Below are 18,186 nucleotides of genomic sequence, written 5' to 3' on the forward strand. Positions count from 1 at the left end.
AAGGAGGGCTGACCCATGAATGGAAGAGTTGTTGTGTGGGTATAGGGATCGATAGGGGTGGGTAATAAATGTACAGAAGGGTTGGAGATTTTGGTGGATGAATGGAGGGTTTGGAGAGGGATAGAGGGGCTAGTAGGTGGGGAGCTGGAGAAAGCGGGAGGGGTTGGCAAATGTGTGGAGAAGCTTGCAGATGGATGGAGGGGTTGATAGATAGATGGAGGCATTTGGAAGATAAATGGAGATAATGCATAAATAGAGGGAATGTTAGATGGGGAAGTGGTTGGCAGATAAAGGGGCTGAATTGTGAGTGAAGGAATTGGCAGATGGATAGAAGAAATGGTGGTGATGAAAGGGTTCGTGGAGGTTGAAGGAATTGGTGGGGAGGTGGAAAAGTTGCTCGATAAAGGAGGGTGGGTGTATGGAAGAGGGGTTTGTAGAGGGGTTGCTGGGTGGCTGAGAAGTGGGCTGCGTCACGGAGCTTTTGATGGATTGATGGTTGGATGGGCAGAGGTAGGTGAATGGAAGACGGTAGATAAATGAAGGAAATGTCAGGAGAAAATACTGACAGATGGGGGAACGGTTGGCAAAGAGTGGAAAAGATGGCAGATGAGCCAGATATTCAGTAGACAGGTAGAGGGGTTTGTGGAGGGAAAAACGTTGTTTGCATGATGGAGGAGTTGGGTGTGTGGCCCAAGCTCCAGTTTGAACAGGCCTCCCGTTATGTCTTGTGGCCTCAGACACCTTTCGTCGGTGGGTTCTCGTGGTCCCATTCCAGGTAGCAAAACCTTTCAGTGCCCAGCTCAGTGAGTGGCTGGACCATCCCCCCCCTCATGTTGTCCCTCCCCCTCCAGCAGCCAGGCTCTCCCTAGGCTCACACATTCCGAGCTGGGCAGGCCTTCTATAATTATCTCTGGAACATTAGGCGAAGAGGTAGGGCAGGTGGAGCAATGAAGAAGGGAGCTGACTCAGAAGCAGACGTTGTCTTTTGCTGGTGTGTCAAGTGTGGCCAGTGCCCAGCGTGCCAGGCCCAGTGCCCAGGGCATCTCCCTTCCCCATTGGCCAAGTGGGGTCCCACCCTAGTCTCCCCCAAAGCACTTGGGACCAGGAGGAAGTATATGAATTATGTAGGAACCTGACACCCTTTCTCTTTCCCTGTCTCTGTGGCGCTCTCTCTTTCCTCTACTCTCACTTCTCTCCTTCCTCCATTTTTTTCATTTCCTCTATACGTATTTCTCCCATTCTAGTCGATGTTGCTATTTTTTCTGTCTCTGACTCTTTGTTTTTTTCCCTTGCCTCTTTCTTTTTCTCTGCCTCTCTGTCTCTGTTACTTTTCTTTGCTGTTTGTGTTGGTTTCCCCTCTGTCATTTTCTCCATGTCGACCTGTTCCCTTTTCTGTCCCTTTTCCTGCTCGCCTTTCCGTGCCTCCCTCATGGGTAGCCTCTGTACCTCACAACAGGGACCTCCACCGCCCCAGAAGCTCCGTCTCTCTCATCAATATGTGTCTTTTACATGAAAGCAGAACAGTTTTGAGGGAGGTTTTCTCCTGGGCTTTGAATTATGTTTAGAATCTTCCAAGAAAATATTTTTCCTTCTCCTATTGATTAATGATAAAATGGTATAATTAACGCACAGGGAACTCTGGCCAGAGCTGGAGCGGCAAAAGGGAAGGGAATACAACAGCCACTCTTTGCAGACAGCAGGCTGTGGCCAGGGAAAACCCTTCCCCCAGAGCAATAGGGCAGGGAGTGTGATCCTGGCACAGAACTAGGTGAGAACCCAGTGCTGAGCTGACCATCTCATGGGGTCCAGTTTCTTCCTAAGGAGGCCACACAATGTCACAGTGGTGAAGAGCACTTTGGAGTTTGAGAGGCCTGGGTTCAAATCTCAGCTTCTTTCCACCCTTACTGGCTGTGGGATCTTGGACAAGTGACTTAGCCTCTCTGATCCTCGACTTACTCATCTCTACAATGGGACTAACAAGACCTTCCTCATAGGGTTTCTGGGAAAATTAAATGAGAATGCTGAAAGAAAAGCACTTGTATCAGTCAAGGTTTAAGCAGAGAAGCAAAAACCACTAAGAGTGACATGAAACCACAGGGCTTGATTTTGAGGATCTGGTCTCACACAATGGTGGCAGCCGGTTAAATAAGCTCAGGGAGGTTGTTGCATCTGTATATAGGCTTGAAGTCAACAGGCAAGAAGGAAAAACAGAAATGAGCGGGAGAGGAAGGACACGTGGAATCGGAGCTGGAACGCACAGGACTTGTGGCTCTCATTCCCTCTGAGCCCCCAACTCCAACGGTGCCAGTGGCCTGCTGGAGAAGCTGATGCCCTTGTCACAGAGCTCAACATGCTCCTGGCCTACCAGTTGGGAAAGCTGGGGTAGGAAACCTGGTGGGAGCTGCCCCACATCATCCAGCCCAGAAACAACATGTGTGCATTGCAATAACCCCCAGGACCCATGCCGACCTTTCAAGTGTAAAAAAAATCTGGATGCTGCTGCTTCACTTGTGCCTTCCAAGTCTCACACAAAATGTCTCTTGGGGCCTAAGCTAACTCAGAGCTATACAGGGAGGGGAATTCTGGGAAACGTAGTTCCCACTTAGCTAAATTGACTCAGTATAATTGTGTACCCACCCACCCACGATATATTGGCTTCCAGTATCTTGTTTCCTTTGAATTGCCTAACATGCATCCTGGGCCAGAAGATGGCTTCCTTTGTTACCAAGTGATTTAGAACTTTAGGATAAATGTATTATTTTTTAAAATTTATTTCTCAATTATAGTTGATACACAATATTATATTGGAGAATATAATATTTTAAAATAGATTCTTTTGTTTTACATGTTCTTAAAGTTCCCCAGGTAATTCTAATGCACAGCTGGACATGGGAGCCATTCATCCATATGGAAAGTGACTGGGAATGGTGGAGTTTACATGGGCTTGGCATGTAGTAGGTGCTCAATAAACACCAGGATCAGAGAGGCCCAATGTCACACAACTAGTAAGTGATGGCTCTTCCATCAGACTTCAAGCCTGTGGTTGTGCTGTATCACACTCCACCCTGAAAGAACAGGGTAGGGAGTGAGAAGGGATCTGAAGAGAGGCAGGCAGGTAGCCATCTCTCCATAGACTCTGCTCCCCGTTCACCCACTTCTCCCATAGTGTGCTTTGCTGGCAGTAGATTTTCTGGCTTGCGGCTGTGGCTGAGCTAACCCACTTCCCAGTGGCCAGGCCCAGGGGTTGGAGATGGGAAAGGACTTGTCATGTGCAGCAGTGGCAGTCAGCTTGTCCGTCCCTTGTATAGCCGGGAAAGAAGTGAATTACTATGGAGAAGCAACTGCCCCATCCAAGGACTGTATTTCCCGGTTCCTGTTGTATCAGGTGAGGCTGAGTGATAGTCCTCGCCTATGGCATGTGAATGGAAGTAACATGTACCTCTTTCTGGCCAAGGCTTAAGAAGAGAGTGGAGCTTCTCCACTTGTTTCTTCATCTATCGGAGGTGGAGAGGATGTCAACACCCAGTGTGATCTCGGAAGCCACGTGTTCACTATGGCAGAGCCTCCATCAGCTTGGATCTCTATGTGACAGAGTGGAGCAGAGTCCCCAACTGTCACCAACCAGGAGCACCCAGATCAGACAGTTACTTGAGTGGCAAATAAACTTTCACTGTGATGAGCTATTGATAGTTGGGAGTTTGTTACAGCATCTGTCGTTACCTTCACCCAGTAGTTCTCACAGTGTAGCCCCTGGCCAGCAGCACCAGCCTCCCCCGGGGACGTGTTAGAAGTTCCAACTCTCAGGTGCCACCCGAGATCTGCTCAATCTGAAAACTCTGGGGTGGGGGCCAGCTTTCGGTGTTTTAACAGGCTTCCAGGGGATTGACGCACACTCAGGTTTGAACCTCCCTGTGCCCCCACTCTACACCTGTCAGTCATAGCTCCTGATTGGAGAGCCAAGCTTGGGACCTCTTCATGCCCTCCCCCACTTGACTCCCAGGGGCCTCTTGCAGAACACAGCAGTGACACATGCTCGAATTCTTGAAATGAAGACAATGCAGTAAGATGGCATTCTCATGAGATAACTCAGTAATTAATTCCTCCCTCCTTTTTTCATCCCTCGACAGTCAGAAAGAGGAGTTGAACACTAGGCTGACCAACAAACTTCCCTTGGGGAGCTACACTGTACAGCTTGGACCAACAGCCTTGTGGGTAGGTGTGGGAGCAGAGCCCCAGAAAGAAGTTTCCAGGCTCTTGGCCTCACGTAGAAAGCTGCTGGCTCAGGTAGTAAATGGCCATCAACTGTGATTGCATGGCCATCAGCTGTGGCTAGTTGGCCGTCAGCTGTAACCAGTGAGCCATTGGCCACTAATATAACTGCTGTGGCTACGCTAGCAGAAAATGGGGGCTAGCAAGAAGATGGCGGCTGAGCCTGCAAGCGGAGCAATGAGGGTTGAAAATTGTGTGGCTCCTGTTTCCTGTTTCTCCAACCCAGACACCAGCGAGAATATAGTGGTATGACTCCCCTATCTATGGCTCCGTGGGTGTTCCTTTTTGGCCTCACCATATCCTGCGTTCTTGTATGGGGAGCGGGAGCAGAGACCCCGCCTGACATCCTGCATGACAAATGGTGCAGCGAGCAGGGTCTCCCGCATGACAGTAGGTTTATGGCCCCCACAGTTTTAGAGAAGTAAAAACTGAGGCTCAGAGAGTGTTGATCAATGGTGAGTCCCAGATGCAAGCCCGGTTCTCTGTGCTGCCATTTTCCATATGCGTTCGGCACTGATTACGTCCATGTCTGCGTGTTCCAGATGGTTCCGCAGACAGAACTCCCCAAGTGCAATCTCTTTGCACCTAAGGAAGAATCACATCATGTGTCCAGACCATTCAGAGAAAATTTGCTTGTCGCATTTTCCTGACTATGTTAGACGGGCATATATTTGCTTTACGTCTGTGACTGTGAAGTCAATCCATCCTGAAAGAGTGAATGAATGCATTAATTAATTAATGGTTGGCTGGGTCTCTGGTTTGAACACTTCATCTACCTGTACATATCTACAAACTTCTTGGATTCGTACATACTGAAAATATACTTTCTGCAAATAAGCTGGCACCCCAGCTGCATTGCTGCAGTAGTTTGTGAAGGGGAGTCCAGGGGCGAAGGTCCTCCTGGGCTGTGAATGACGTGCTGTAAGTTAGGGCAGTGGGTCTCAAACTTGAAAATGCGTCAGAATCACCTGTAGGGCTTTTAAAAACATAGATGGCTAGGGCACCTTCTGCTCGCCCTGAGCCCTGCCTGAGTTTCTCATATGGTGGGTCTGAGCCCCAGTTCTGCATTTCTAACAGTTTTCCAGGTGACGCCGCTGTTGGTTGATCTGGTAACCATACTTTGAGCATTAGTGGGTTAGAGTAATGCTAACTGCTATAATAAACAAACCCCCCGAGGGTCAGTGGCTTAATTAACACTGTGAATGTGTATTTCCCACTCATTAAGAGGGGAATGGTTGAATACATTGTGCTAGGCATATGATATGGCTAGTGGAAAGAATCTGATAGAAGTGGAATATTCTGGAGTGTAATCAGTGATTGTTGACCAAGAAATGCAACTGGTCACATAATTTATATAGTATGGTCTTATTTTTGTAAAACCAAAACAGAAAACAAAACAAAACAACCCATTTTCCCCAACCTCAAGCCTTATATATGCTTTATAAATATAGTAAAAATTTCGTAAGATTATACCAGACTATTAGCATAGGGGTAATAGCCTGATATCGTCTTTTCAGAAGAAAGTTAAGGGATATTATTAGCTTTCTAATAGTATTTCCTTCTGTATAACTTAAGAAGATGTGATTTTTAGAATAATTTAAAAATGCAATGAAATACTGAAAACTACTCAGCTCCTTAAAGGGATGGTTTTGGGTCTGCTTTGTTTTTCTGCATGTGTAGCGCCCTACAGAGGATGGGGCAGAGTTTCTTCTGTCTACAGGGCACACGCTGTAGAACTCATGACAGTTTTGATGAATGAATGGTCATGTCAGAGAACACATGCATATACATTTGAATAGGAAATCTGGATTCCAGCTCTCCCATTTTTTAACTGTGTGACCACGTGCCAGGCTTTCTGCTTAGTTGAACTACTAGAAATATTAGATGATTTGTTCTTCACAATAGTTCTGTACACTCCGTGTCACTATTCTCCACCATCCACGTTTGTAAATGGAAAAATAGGCTCAGATCTTAGAGGAAGCAATTGTCAGAGTTAGACCTGACCCCAGGCTCTGTGCTGGTATTTTCTTTACTGGGATTTACGTACCTTCTTCCTTAGTTTCTTTGAGCTTCACTTCAAGGGTCCATCTGTAAAGTGGGTTTGTAGTCATCAATTTCCAGTCAAGAAATGGGAATTGCTTTAGGTCTTCCAGAGAGAATTGAATACAGGGAATTAATCACACAGGTGACTGAAGAAACTGAAGCATCCAGATTTAAGTAAGAGCAGGAAGCGGGTAGCACCCTCAGGGCAGAGGAACATGGGAGGAGGTATTGTTATTGGACCCCAGGAGTCAGGGCCATCAGCAGAAGTTAAAACCATGGTGGTTTACTCCAGGTGGGAGGGGGAATATGCAGGAGATATAATCACTGCCAGAGAGGCCACAGGGAACAGACAGAAAACGAGAGACATACTCCAGTTACTCTCCTCTGATCTTTCTCTAGTGTTTCCCATTGGTCGAAACTACCGGGAAGCAACCTGGGAAAGAGCAGAGCAGAGGAAGGGCACAGATTGGATCGGAGACTAGATGGGCAGTTGGCCAGCTCAGGGCTAACGGTTGCTGGGAGCATTAAGGAGACTGTCTGGGACAGAGCATGACATTGAGTGGGGCACATGGTGTGTGACCAGCTTGGCTGATTACTGGCGGCCACTGTCATTCCACTGCAAGGGAGCGAGGGCTGAAGACAGTGTGTTTGGTTCCATGGCTGTTGAGCCTTCTTAAGACATGAGACAGCTGTTTAAAATAGATGCAGGAGGACGGCAGCCAGCTCCACGGCCAGTAGAGAACTTTCCCAAATACCTGCCCTGCTGACATCTCCCCAACTCTGCTCCAGTCATTCAGGCTATTCCTTTACTCCCCATGCTGCTGCCTCTGAGTGCGTCCCTCAGGGGACTGCTGGGAAGGTCTGGACGCCCTGTGTTTTTCCAGCTTGGGGTGGGCCCCTGGCTGGCACATCCAAAGGAGGAGCCATAGAGGGCATGAGATCTGGGTCTAAGACTCAGATATTCCTGAAATCCCTTGAGACTTTCAGGATTGGTCCTGGTGGCATGTATTCCTTTCCTCTATTTCCATCTAACCATCCTAACATTTGTCCCGACAGCAGAACTGTCCTGTGAAATTTTTGGTCAAACCACTCAGGGTCACTCTATGTCCTTCCTCCCTTCATCCTTTCCTCCCTTTCTTCCTTCTTGTCTTCCAATAACCTGTGATCATTTATTATATGCCAGGTGTTGCAATGCAAACAATGGGAATACAATGGTGAGTAAGGTAGCATTTTAAAAAGTATGTATCTTTTTTGAAATAAAAAAAACAACAACTTCTAAATAACTCATGGTTCAAATGAGAAACCACAAAGTATGTAATAGAGTTAAGATTGATAACTGAGTAGTAATGAGAATCCTATGTACCAAACTTGTAGAATGTACCTAAGTGATACTTGGAGTGGTATTTGTAGACTTGAATGCTTATAATGAGCTTAAGAAGATAGGAAAGGAATAATAGATTAAGCCTCCCAAAAGTTTAGTAACAGAGGATGGAAATAGTAAAATAAGAGCAAAAGTTGGTGATATAAACAGAAAACTTTAAGGAGGATCCAGAGTCAAAAGCTGACTCTTCTGTGAAAGCAAGAAATGAGAATGAAAAAAAAAAAAAAGAAAAGAAAAGAAACGAGAAAGAGAACCTGACTACATATACAGCACACAGACACTACACATCACAAAACAATACGTGAATCCTTTTATACCAAAACCTTTTAGAAGGGGATGCTTTTAAGAAAAATAAAATTTACCCCAACTGACTTAAGAAAAAAGAAACATCCCCAATAGACCCATAGCTGTGATCTTATTGTGAATCTTATTCCAGATGAAATTTACAACTTCTCTTGTGACTAAGGAAACTGAGGCTCCGAGAGGTACAAGACAGTTGCCTGAGATTGTAGGGGTGTGTGGGTGCCAGGATTGTCCTTCTGGTGGGGGAAGTGGATCCAGGGGGGCCTCTGCTGGGAAGCTCCCCAGGCATGCCTGCTATTGGGGTTGTTCAATTACCAGACACTTGAAATGCGCCTCTAGGAGAGGCATTTGGCACCTGAATTTCCCCTGAACGTTTCGCCATCTCCAATTAGTGGACACACACAGCAGCCCTGTCCTGCCTCCGGATCTTTCAGTACCGCCCATCTGAAAGGAGCAGGGCTGAGCAGTCTGAGCCCAGGCCCCAGGCCCTTTGACTCAGCAGTCTCCCTGGCCCAAAAACGCCCAAGCCTGACTTGGTGCCCACAGCCACAGCCCAGGCCTCCGAGCCAGGTTGCCTCTTGTGGGAAGCAGGTGGCAGCCTGCCTCAGCGTCTGGGTGGGTGACAGACTCCCACGGTCGGAGGCCTGTAGGAGGCTCACATCTCATGGGTGGGGGTGGGGGGTGGAGGAGAGGAAAGGAGTCTTAACCTGGAAATTGTGGTGCTTGAAGACCCAGTGAAGACCCAATGGCTTACCTTAACCTGGCTAACCTTTATGAAATGGCTTTTATCATCTCTGCCTGTTTTGTATCCTTTTACCCCTTCCTGGGAATATCACTCGTCCTTCCCTCCTTGGGGTTCTGGTGGAGTTGCCAGGGACACAATCCTATAATTCCGGCCACACGATCCAAGCCAACCAGAGCTCTTTCCACAGTGTTGATGTATATAGTCCCTCCTTACTCTGGGGTTTGCTAAGTTGGCATGAGACAAGTCTGGAGTTTTGGGGACATTTTATCTCCCGCTATCACAATAGCCAGAGAAGAAAGTCAGGGAACACACAGAGGCCACAATGCTGAGAGAAAAGTACCGACACTTGAAAACATGTTTTGAGCTCCTGGATCCGGACGTGCCTGAGGTACGCTCCCTCGTTTCTCTTAGACATCGGCAGCCAATAGTGTCTTGTTTGAGTTGGGCGTTTGTCTCTCAGAGCCCAAAGAGTCCTGATATCACAGTTTGTCTTGGCTTCCCTTTCTCTCTGTCCCTTCTGAGCGGTGACTCATCTCAACACCTTCACTCCCTCCCAGAACCCAAGTCTTCCTCGCAGGAAATGGGCTGCAGAAACCAGATTCTGAGTATTTTAACAACTGATGGGATGGTAAGGAACAAGGAAAGAGACCCCGATGGATGAGGTGAGGATGTAGTGAAACAGCTGCATGAGGAAGAGACCCATCAACAGATAATACCTGCAGCCAGCACTGTGCGAAGGGCTTGGAGTGCATTAGCTCATCTCATTCTCACAGTTAACGCTACACTGAGGCGCTGTTTTCCTATTTTATAGACGAGGAAACCGAGGGGCAGGGAGCTTACAGAATTTGCCTAAGGTCACCGCGTGAGGAAGTGGGGGAGGCCAAATTTTGAACTCAGGAATTGTAGTTCACAACCGATATTCTTAACAACTTTATTGACTTAATTACGTTAGTGTGGTGGATTGGGGGTGGGGGGGAGGGTGGTCTTTTTTCAAAATGATCTTCAAAATCTTCTACATAGTTTTCTCAATGTAACGGCATTTTTAAAAGTTAAGTCTCGTATTTTATTTTTTTGGATTGGAAGGGAGGGAGTCTGTAAGAAATGCTGTGCATTAAAGGAGGAAACTGAAACAAAGAGAAAAATTCCCAAACAGCCCCTTCCATCCTTGCCAGAGTTGTCTTCCTAAAAGAAAGTAATGCTGTCCTTATAAAAAGGAAAGCTTTTGTAATTTTCCTCTGCCTGCAGGTTAAAGGCTAAATTCTGTCACCTTACTTTCAAAGCCTTCCACAGGCTGGTCCTAGCCACTTTCCCAAAATAATCTTTCTAAAATTATCTAGGCCACGCCCCCTAGATAACAGGCAGCTTGGCCTGGTACCTGCTGAAGTTTCAGCTCAGGGCTCTGGCTGAGGGTCCTCGCAGTGTGTTTTCAGAGTCACATGTTTCTGTCAACTTTGCAAAAGTGAGATATTTTAACTGAGACAGGTTAAGGCTACTGTCTTTTCTCTCTGACTTCTATCCCTCTATTTCCACTTAACTGTCAGAATGGCTCTAGGGAGTCTGGGGGCCTGGCTAAGCGGAAGTTGAGTTGGGGAAACACTTAGTTTGGGTTTATAGTTATGGGATACGCAGTCCCTTCCATGTCTAGTTAAGTAATCGCTAGCCTTCCCGGTGTACAAATCACTTCAGGGAAACTTGTAGCACATATTATGCCAATTCACCTGTGATGTATTTTGACATGAAGTTTTGGGGCCCCAGGCTGCATTATGACCTGAATGTGTCCCCTGGTTCCCAAAGTTTGGAGGAGAAACCAAGTTTGAAATGCACAGAGCCAGAAGCCATTCTGTGGAACATTCTCACAAGTTTCAGAACTCACATGTGAGAAAACTGAATAAAGACTTTGCCAAATTTTGTAACAATCTTAAACTACTGAATACGGTAACAAAGAATTAGGAAGCTGAAAGACATTTTCTAAATTACCAATAGTAAAAAAAACCCCACAAATTTTGATTAACCATTGACATTAAAAAATTGCGATATGATTGACATGTGCAAAGACAAAAAGAATGGAGCCAAAATATGAGGGGAAATACGCATTATAGATGTATGTTAGTCAGTTAATTAGTGCACAATATGGCTATTTTTCTGGATGTCGTGATATTTGTGGTATTTGTCAGCTTTTGAAATTTGTAATTAGTTGTCATTTCTTTTCTCATTCTACATGAATGTTCCCCTTTGTACCTAGAGTTTTATTTGTTTATTTTAGAAGTCACCTTTATTGGTATAATTTATATACAATGAAATGTACACATTTAAGGACACAGTTTGTAAGTGAGTTTGACAGCTGTATACACCTATGTGACCCCCCCCCAGTTGTGTCATAGACATTTCCAGCACCCTGACCTTTCACCTGTGCCCCTCATGTCAGCCTCCCTGCACTCTCCTGACCCAGGCAGCAATGAGGCTGCTTCTATCACTACAGATTTTGATTGTTCTAGAACTTCATTTAAATGAAATCATGTGGTACCCTTATATATCTGCTTTTCTTATGGGGGAGATGACTCAACATTCTATCTCATTTTGTATTATTCATAATTATGTTTTTTTGTGTGTTTTTTTCTTAAATAAGACCTTATAATTTGGATATGCTGGGTCTGGCCCTGAGGCTGCCCCCAGGCTCTGGATATACCAGGACCTTCTGGTCAATGAACATCCCATGTACACATCTGAGTTCACGTGCCTTCACCAATCTGTTCCCTCTGTCTGGAATGCCCTTCTCTCCCAATCTGTGTGTGGACTCTGTTTCCTCCATCATCGTTCAGGTCAAATGCCTCCTCCCTCCTGGATTCTCTCAGAACTTTCTCTGCCCTTGGAAGCATTTGGCTCATCCTTTTTGTTCATACTTATTTTATCTTATATTGGAATCAGTTTATTTTGGTCTTTCTTTCTCTCTAGAGTCTGAAGTTTTGACTTAGGTGCTGTGTGTTGGCCACCACGTAACACCTGCTCCCCTCTGGCCCTGGCTTACCCTAAGTCAGCACTTTGCCTTATTCATAGCAACAAACGTTGGCCGAAAAAAAAAGTGAAAGTGAAACTTCAACACTTCAAGACAAACAATTGCCACCTTCAATTGTAGCTCTTTCTCTTTGGTTTCTCGCTACACCAGGGTTGTGGGGAGAGCGGCACTTACTGTTCATCTAATGGGATTGGAGGGAACCCATCACGTGGGGAACCTCACAGGAGGCTCTGAGCGAGAGTCCTGCTCTGGAAGTGCAGTGGGTTGAATAGTGTTCCCGAAAGTCCTAATTCAAGTCCTAATCCCTGGAACCTGCCAATATGACCTTATTTGGAAATAGGGTCTTTTCAGACGTAATTAAAGTAAGAATTTTGAGGTGAGGTCCTCCTAGATTTGGATGGGTGCTAAATCCAGTACAGACATCCTTATAAGAGACTGAAAAGGAGAAGACACACAGACACACACGGAAGAGGCCGTGTGAAAACAGAGGCAGAAGTTAGAATGGTGTTGCCACAAGCTAAGTGATGGCAGGATCTACCAGTAGCTGGAAGAAGCAAGGAAGGAGTGTCTGTTGGAGCCTCTGGAGGGAGCACAGCCCTGCTAGCACCTTGATTTCAGATTTCTGGCCTTGAGAACCTGGAGAGAATTAATTTATGTTGTTGTCACCCATCACATTTGTGGTAAGCTGTTGTGGCAGCCCTAGGAAACTAGTACAGATTTGCTGGTCTTAAAGGATTACATATATGAATATGATATAAGGCCACTGAGATGTGATAGAAAATTCTATGGAATTGTGGTCACAGGTTTGTCCCAAAGAATCAAAATTCCAGAGGGCTTTGTGAACATTAGGAACTATCCAGACATCAGGGTGCAAGATCCCTTTTCTTTTATGAATAATTTTTGTTTTGGAAAATAAATAATTATTGAAATAGTGAAATAATCCCAATTACATAAGAAGTTGCTATTTTCACCGATCAAGTTGATAAGTAGAAAAAAAACATGTAATACCTAGTTCTTAGAGGATATGGGAAAATAAATCTGAATTTGTCAACAGATAGAAAACCATCTTAAAAGGTACATATTCTTTGACCAGTTAATTCCACTTCTCGGAATTTATGCTAAGGAAATATCGGGCATGCAAATGATATAAATAAAGACATAGTCAAAGTTATTCATTATAGTATTATATGTAATAGTGGGAAATTAGAAACAATATACCCCAAGAGTGGATTGGTTCAATACATATTGGCATGTTCACAAAAATGGAAAACTACAGCCCTCAAAATTTATATTATAGAAAGACACCTAATAACTTGAAATGCTCATGATAAATGTTAAGCGAAAAAAACAAACAAACCTGTTATTCAGGATGATTTACTTAAAATACATGCATAGAAAAAAGACTGAAAGTGCAACTGAGCCCTGAGATTTAAGCTGGTTTTTTTTTTGCATATATATATCTATTTTTGATAAAACTCTAAAAAGGACAAGTAGCCTTTTTGTAATCAAGAGAAATAAATAGTAAATAGAATTTTAAATAGCACTAATTTTTTTTTTTTTTAATTTTGTTTTGGTCTATTAAGGGCTATCATTTATCTCCCTTTAGACAAAAGTGCCTGTGCCCAGGTTTCCAAAAGGCACTTAGAACTTTTAAAAAATTACATTTATTTATATTTGCATATGGATTTTTGTGGGTGGGAAACTGAATCTTAATTTCAGCCAGTTCAGTTGCCATTTGACCTGAGGGAAAGACAAAAGGCTCAGGCAAAACATAGCAGACACGCCCACGTGTCTCTCTGGTCCCTTCCCGGCAGGCAAGTGGTTTCTCTGCCCTCCTGCAGGCAGATGGATCTGTGCCAGTACAGGCTCAGGATATCGCCTGGCCTCTACTTCCCTGCCTTCGGAGCATGCCTGGATCTGAGTCTTCTTTTTGCTGGTTAATCAAAGGAAACTCCATGTCCAAATGGCCACCCAGGACCAGAAGGTAGAACCAGAAAAAAAGCAAGAACTGGTTCCCCTTCCTTCCCCATAGCCTGGCCTGAGCCCAGGGCTGTGATGGCAGGTCATGGGGGAGCCCCTGGGGCACCTAAGCATCTGTTGTTCCTCTGCAAGCATGGGGGCACCCCTTCCCTAGGAGCACTTCAGTTATGCTTAGAGTAACTAGACATCCCGGTTTGCCGAGGGTCAGTTCCAGGGTATTCTGATTCCTAGTGTAATCGGGAACAGTGCCCCATTGACTCTCAGAAGTATCCTGGTTTGGATGACAAATGAAATCATCATTAGAGTTTTCGTACAAATTGTGAACTATCATATCGGAGTCATAATACCAAGAACAGTGCTTGTTGCTCCCGTTTATTGAGCACACACCATGTGCCAGACGCCTTGTACATAGATTTAGTTAATTCTTATGACAGTCTAGTTGATAGACTCCACTCGCTCTTACAGTCACCTCAAGTTACCGCATCTCCAACCAACTAACCCCATCCTGCTCCATCACCTCCCAACATGCTCCTCTTCCTTAGTCTTCTTTCCCAGTACATGGCACAGCTCGCTCCTGGTCACCCGAGCTAAGGATCTGATGTCATTTCTGACCACTTCCTCTCCTTCCCTCTCATCAGCTCAGAGGTCCCAATGATGCTATCTCCCTAATAGCACACTACACTCTAGCCACACCAGCCTTTCCATTTTGAGAGTTCTCTGTGGTGCCTTCATCCACAGGGTTCTGGCCCACGCTGTTCCCTTGCCTACTTCGGCAGCATTAATGCCTACATTTTGTGGGTTTCAGCTCACTCGATCTTGATCCACAATCCTGGTAGGGTTACCCCGTGAAACAGGTCCTATCACCCTTTCTATTTCTTTCATGGCATTTACGTGGTTATTTGGATGTTGTCTGTGGACCCCACTAAATCATAAACTTGCAAAAGCAGGGACCTTGTCTCTCTTGTTCTCTGCAGAATCCCTAGGGCTTAGCACAGATCTGGCAAGGGGAAGGTTCTCAGTAAGTATTTGTGGAAAGAGTGTGTGCTTGAGTGCATCCCTTCTCTCCATCCCTTTGCCCTTGCTGCTGTCCAGGCACCTGGTTCCTTGCAGTGGCCTCTGACTGGACTCTTGCTTATATATTACTCCGCCTACAATCCATTCTTCATGCAGAGGGTCTCATAGACCCGACTGTCACTCCCCTACATAGGACCTTCAATGGTTCCCCATTGTTCTGGAATAAAGCCGAACTTCCTAAATGGAGGCTTTCTGCTCTGGCTTCAGCTGATCCCCAGTTCTCTATGGATGGGCCAGCTGTCTGTCATCTCTGGATCTTTGCACAGGAATACATACTTTCATCCCCTCCATATCTGGCGAACTCCTCTTTCAGATCTCAATTTAAACACCACATCTCCTGGGGAGCCTTCCCTCAGTGCTTAGGGTGGGTCAGACACCTCCTGGATTACTCTCATAGCCCTCTCCCCTCCACTTACCCCACCCACAGGGTGACCACAGGTTATTGGCTCTTTAACTTATTTTTTCCTCCATCAGAGTCCTTGGGTCTGGTGTGTTCAAATTGTATTGAAGTTTATTTATTCAAGTTTCTAGCATAGTCTTCATCACATAGGAGGAACTTAAAGAATATTTGTGAGATGAATGAATGATCCATATTAAAGGTAAGAAATGTCAGGTAAAGGTAGGGGAAATCCCTTGACGAAAACCATACAGCTAGTAAATGCTGAGCAAAAGTTTCTAACCCAGGGCGGTGTCATGTGGTTATGGACTGAATTGTTTACCTCCCTAACCCCAATTCATATATTGAAGTGCTAACCCCTAGTACCTCAAATTTATTTGGAGACAGGATCTTTCAAAAGAAGTAACTAAGTTAAAATGAGGTCATTAGGGTGGGCTATAATCCACTTATGACCTGTGTCTTTATAAGAAGAAATTAGGACACAGACACACACAGAGGAAAGACCATGTGAGGACACAGTGAGAAGACAGCCATCTACAAGCCAAGGAGAGAGGCCTCAGAAGGAACCAACCCTGCCAGCACCTTGATCTTGGATGTCTATCCCCTACAATTGTCAGAAGATAAATTTCTTGTTATTTAAGTGGCCTGGTCTGTGTACTTTGTTATGGCAGCTTTAATGAACTAATATACGTGCCGAAGAGCTTTCCCCACTATTTAATTGTCTACAGAGCAGAACCATTGAATAGAAATTGACTGTGGATCACATGTAGTTTTACATTGTCTAGTGGCAGCATTTAAAAAGTAAGAAAAAAAGGTAAAGTTAATTGTAATAATAGCGTTTACCTACTAAATCTAAACTATGATCATTTTGACATGCAATCTCTATGAGACATTATTAGCAAACCATTTTACATTCCTTTTTTCATACTAAATCCTTGGAACCTGGGATTTACACTTAACAGTACATATCAGTTCAGATGCACTACATTTCAAGTGCATGTGGTTGCCAGTTTAGACGTCACAGGTCTAGACCATCCCTTCCTTTCTGCACATCAATTTGAAGAAAAAAATGTAGTGTGTCTGCTTGGGAATGTCCTTCCTAGAAATTTCACCTTTGCTTTGACATTAGCAATTCTAATTCCTGGGTTGGTTGTTCTTCAAAGGACTGAGCTATTTGGGCATGTTGGCTATTAATTTCATCCCTGGCATTAGACGGTAAGCATCAGATTCAGAATGTTCTCGTGCCTCCAGAGAAAGCCCTGTTGCCTCTCATCCCCTCTACTAGTAATCTATGTCATCCTTGACCTCTATGTGGAAATCCAGAGGCAAGGATACGTTGTTACACGTCTTTGTCTCCCAAACCTTGATGGTGGCTTGGAACTGGATGGGTTCAGATGGCCTAGTATTTCCTGGATCTCGTGTGTCTCTCGGATGATTGTCACTGCCAAGTTTGAACCAAAGATCTCTATGACCCACTCAGGTCTGGGCATCCCAGCCAGGTGCCTACTGCTGGTCCCAACTTGTGGAGCTGAGTGCTTCTGTGACTCTGCGGGGCTGCTCTGGATAGGAGACCCACCATGCTACGTATACCATCCCCTCAGCCTGGGTGAGCTTTCCATTGTGCTGGGAGTGGAGAAGTCACTTCACAGAGGGAGTGAAGCAGCTGCAAAAAGCAGAGTCAGGGCACCAACCAGGCGGTTATCCTCAGATGTAATCACTCCCCCAGTGATTTCCTAAGGGCGTACCCGAACACGCTGTGATTCAGTGGCTGAGAGTGTGGTCTCAGGCACTACACAGATCTGCTTTCTAATCCTGCTCTGCCAGTTGCTAACTCTGTGATTTTGGATGCTACTTTTCACTTCTCGGGCTTCCTGTGGAATGATAGCCATAGTGCCTACTTTTCTGGGCTTTGCGACAGAGTTCTGATATAGTTGACAACTCTGTAGTGTCCAGATACTCTAGAGTATGTAGGGAGTTCTCAGTCAATGGTGGGAAAGAACCAAGCATGCCGGTCTAGGTCAGGCACCTTGAGATTATTCCATCGTTGTTTGGGTTCTTAAGTTGCAAATGAGAGAAACCCATTTGTACTAGTTTAAGCTATCACTATTGGAGGATTGATTACAAGGGCCTAGGGCTGTTTTACACAATGCATCCTGGCCTCAGGTAGGAACTGGGGCCCGAAACGGGGGATTCTGGGACCCTCGGAGCACTCTCTTTCTGTTTCTCATCTCTACTTCAATGTATGTGCCTCTTCCCTTCTTCTTTTTGCAGGCTAGCCTTCTCTGCTTCTCTGGCCACATGTTGGGTGATGGCAAGTGTAGGGATAGAGTCCCAGAGAGCGGTTTCCAGGCTCTCAGCCTGATGCGGAAAGGTGCTGGCTCGGTTATTAGATGGCCATCAGCTGTAACCGGTTAGCCATTAGCCACCAATATAACTGCTGTGGCTACATTGGTTGGTTGGTTGGCAGAGAGAAGTGGACAGCAGGTTGCGGATCGTGTGGCTCCTGCTTCCTGTGTCTCCAACCCAGCCACCAGCGAGAATGTAGTGGTGTGACTCCCCTATCTATGGCTCCGTGGGTGTTCCCTTTTAGGCTTCACCGTATCCTGCGTTCTTGTGTGGGGAGCAGGACCAGAGCCCCTGCATGACAGTAAGCCTGGAATGTACTGGCATTTTTCGTTCCTGGGAGATGGACAGAACTGGCCTAGCTTGAGTCAGGTGTTGACTTCTGTTCCACTCAGCTATGACCAAGAGGGAGAAGCGTATAGGACAAGCACAGCTTGGTTTTTTTTTTTTTTTTTTTTTAATGGTCGTATTTAGTTGGAAGAAATAGAGTTGATGAGAGAGAAGAAATAGATGAACATGACGTGGTGAACAAGGTGAATCTTGACCAACAGGTGAATGGAGATGCATGTAGTGAAGAGCAAGAAACTGTATAGTTCTTTAAAACGGTAATGTATTTAATTTATTTCTTGGTAATTTAA

At 45.3% G+C, this 18,186-nt stretch overlaps 1 long non-coding RNA gene across 3 annotated transcripts in view; it reads left to right on the forward strand.

Moving 5' to 3' along the window:
* The window catches only part of LOC109456678 (uncharacterized), a 127,204-nt gene that overhangs the window by 14,250 nt on the left and 94,768 nt on the right, over positions 1–18,186 (forward strand). The window contains exons 4-5 of one of the 3 annotated variants that reach the window (XR_002138905.2): positions 2,858–3,005; positions 3,455–3,684. The exons of 1 other annotated variant lie outside the window; for it this stretch is intronic. This is a non-coding gene — a long non-coding RNA (uncharacterized LOC109456678). Of the gene's footprint in view, positions 1–2,857; positions 3,006–3,454; positions 3,685–18,186 lie in introns of those variants that run through there. One more of the 3 variants, XR_012491313.1, reaches the window with a different exon arrangement.

This window comes from Rhinolophus sinicus, linkage group LG13, assembly GCF_036562045.2.
Source record: "Rhinolophus sinicus isolate RSC01 linkage group LG13, ASM3656204v1, whole genome shotgun sequence".
Classification (NCBI taxonomy): Eukaryota; Metazoa; Chordata; class Mammalia; order Chiroptera; family Rhinolophidae; genus Rhinolophus; species Rhinolophus sinicus.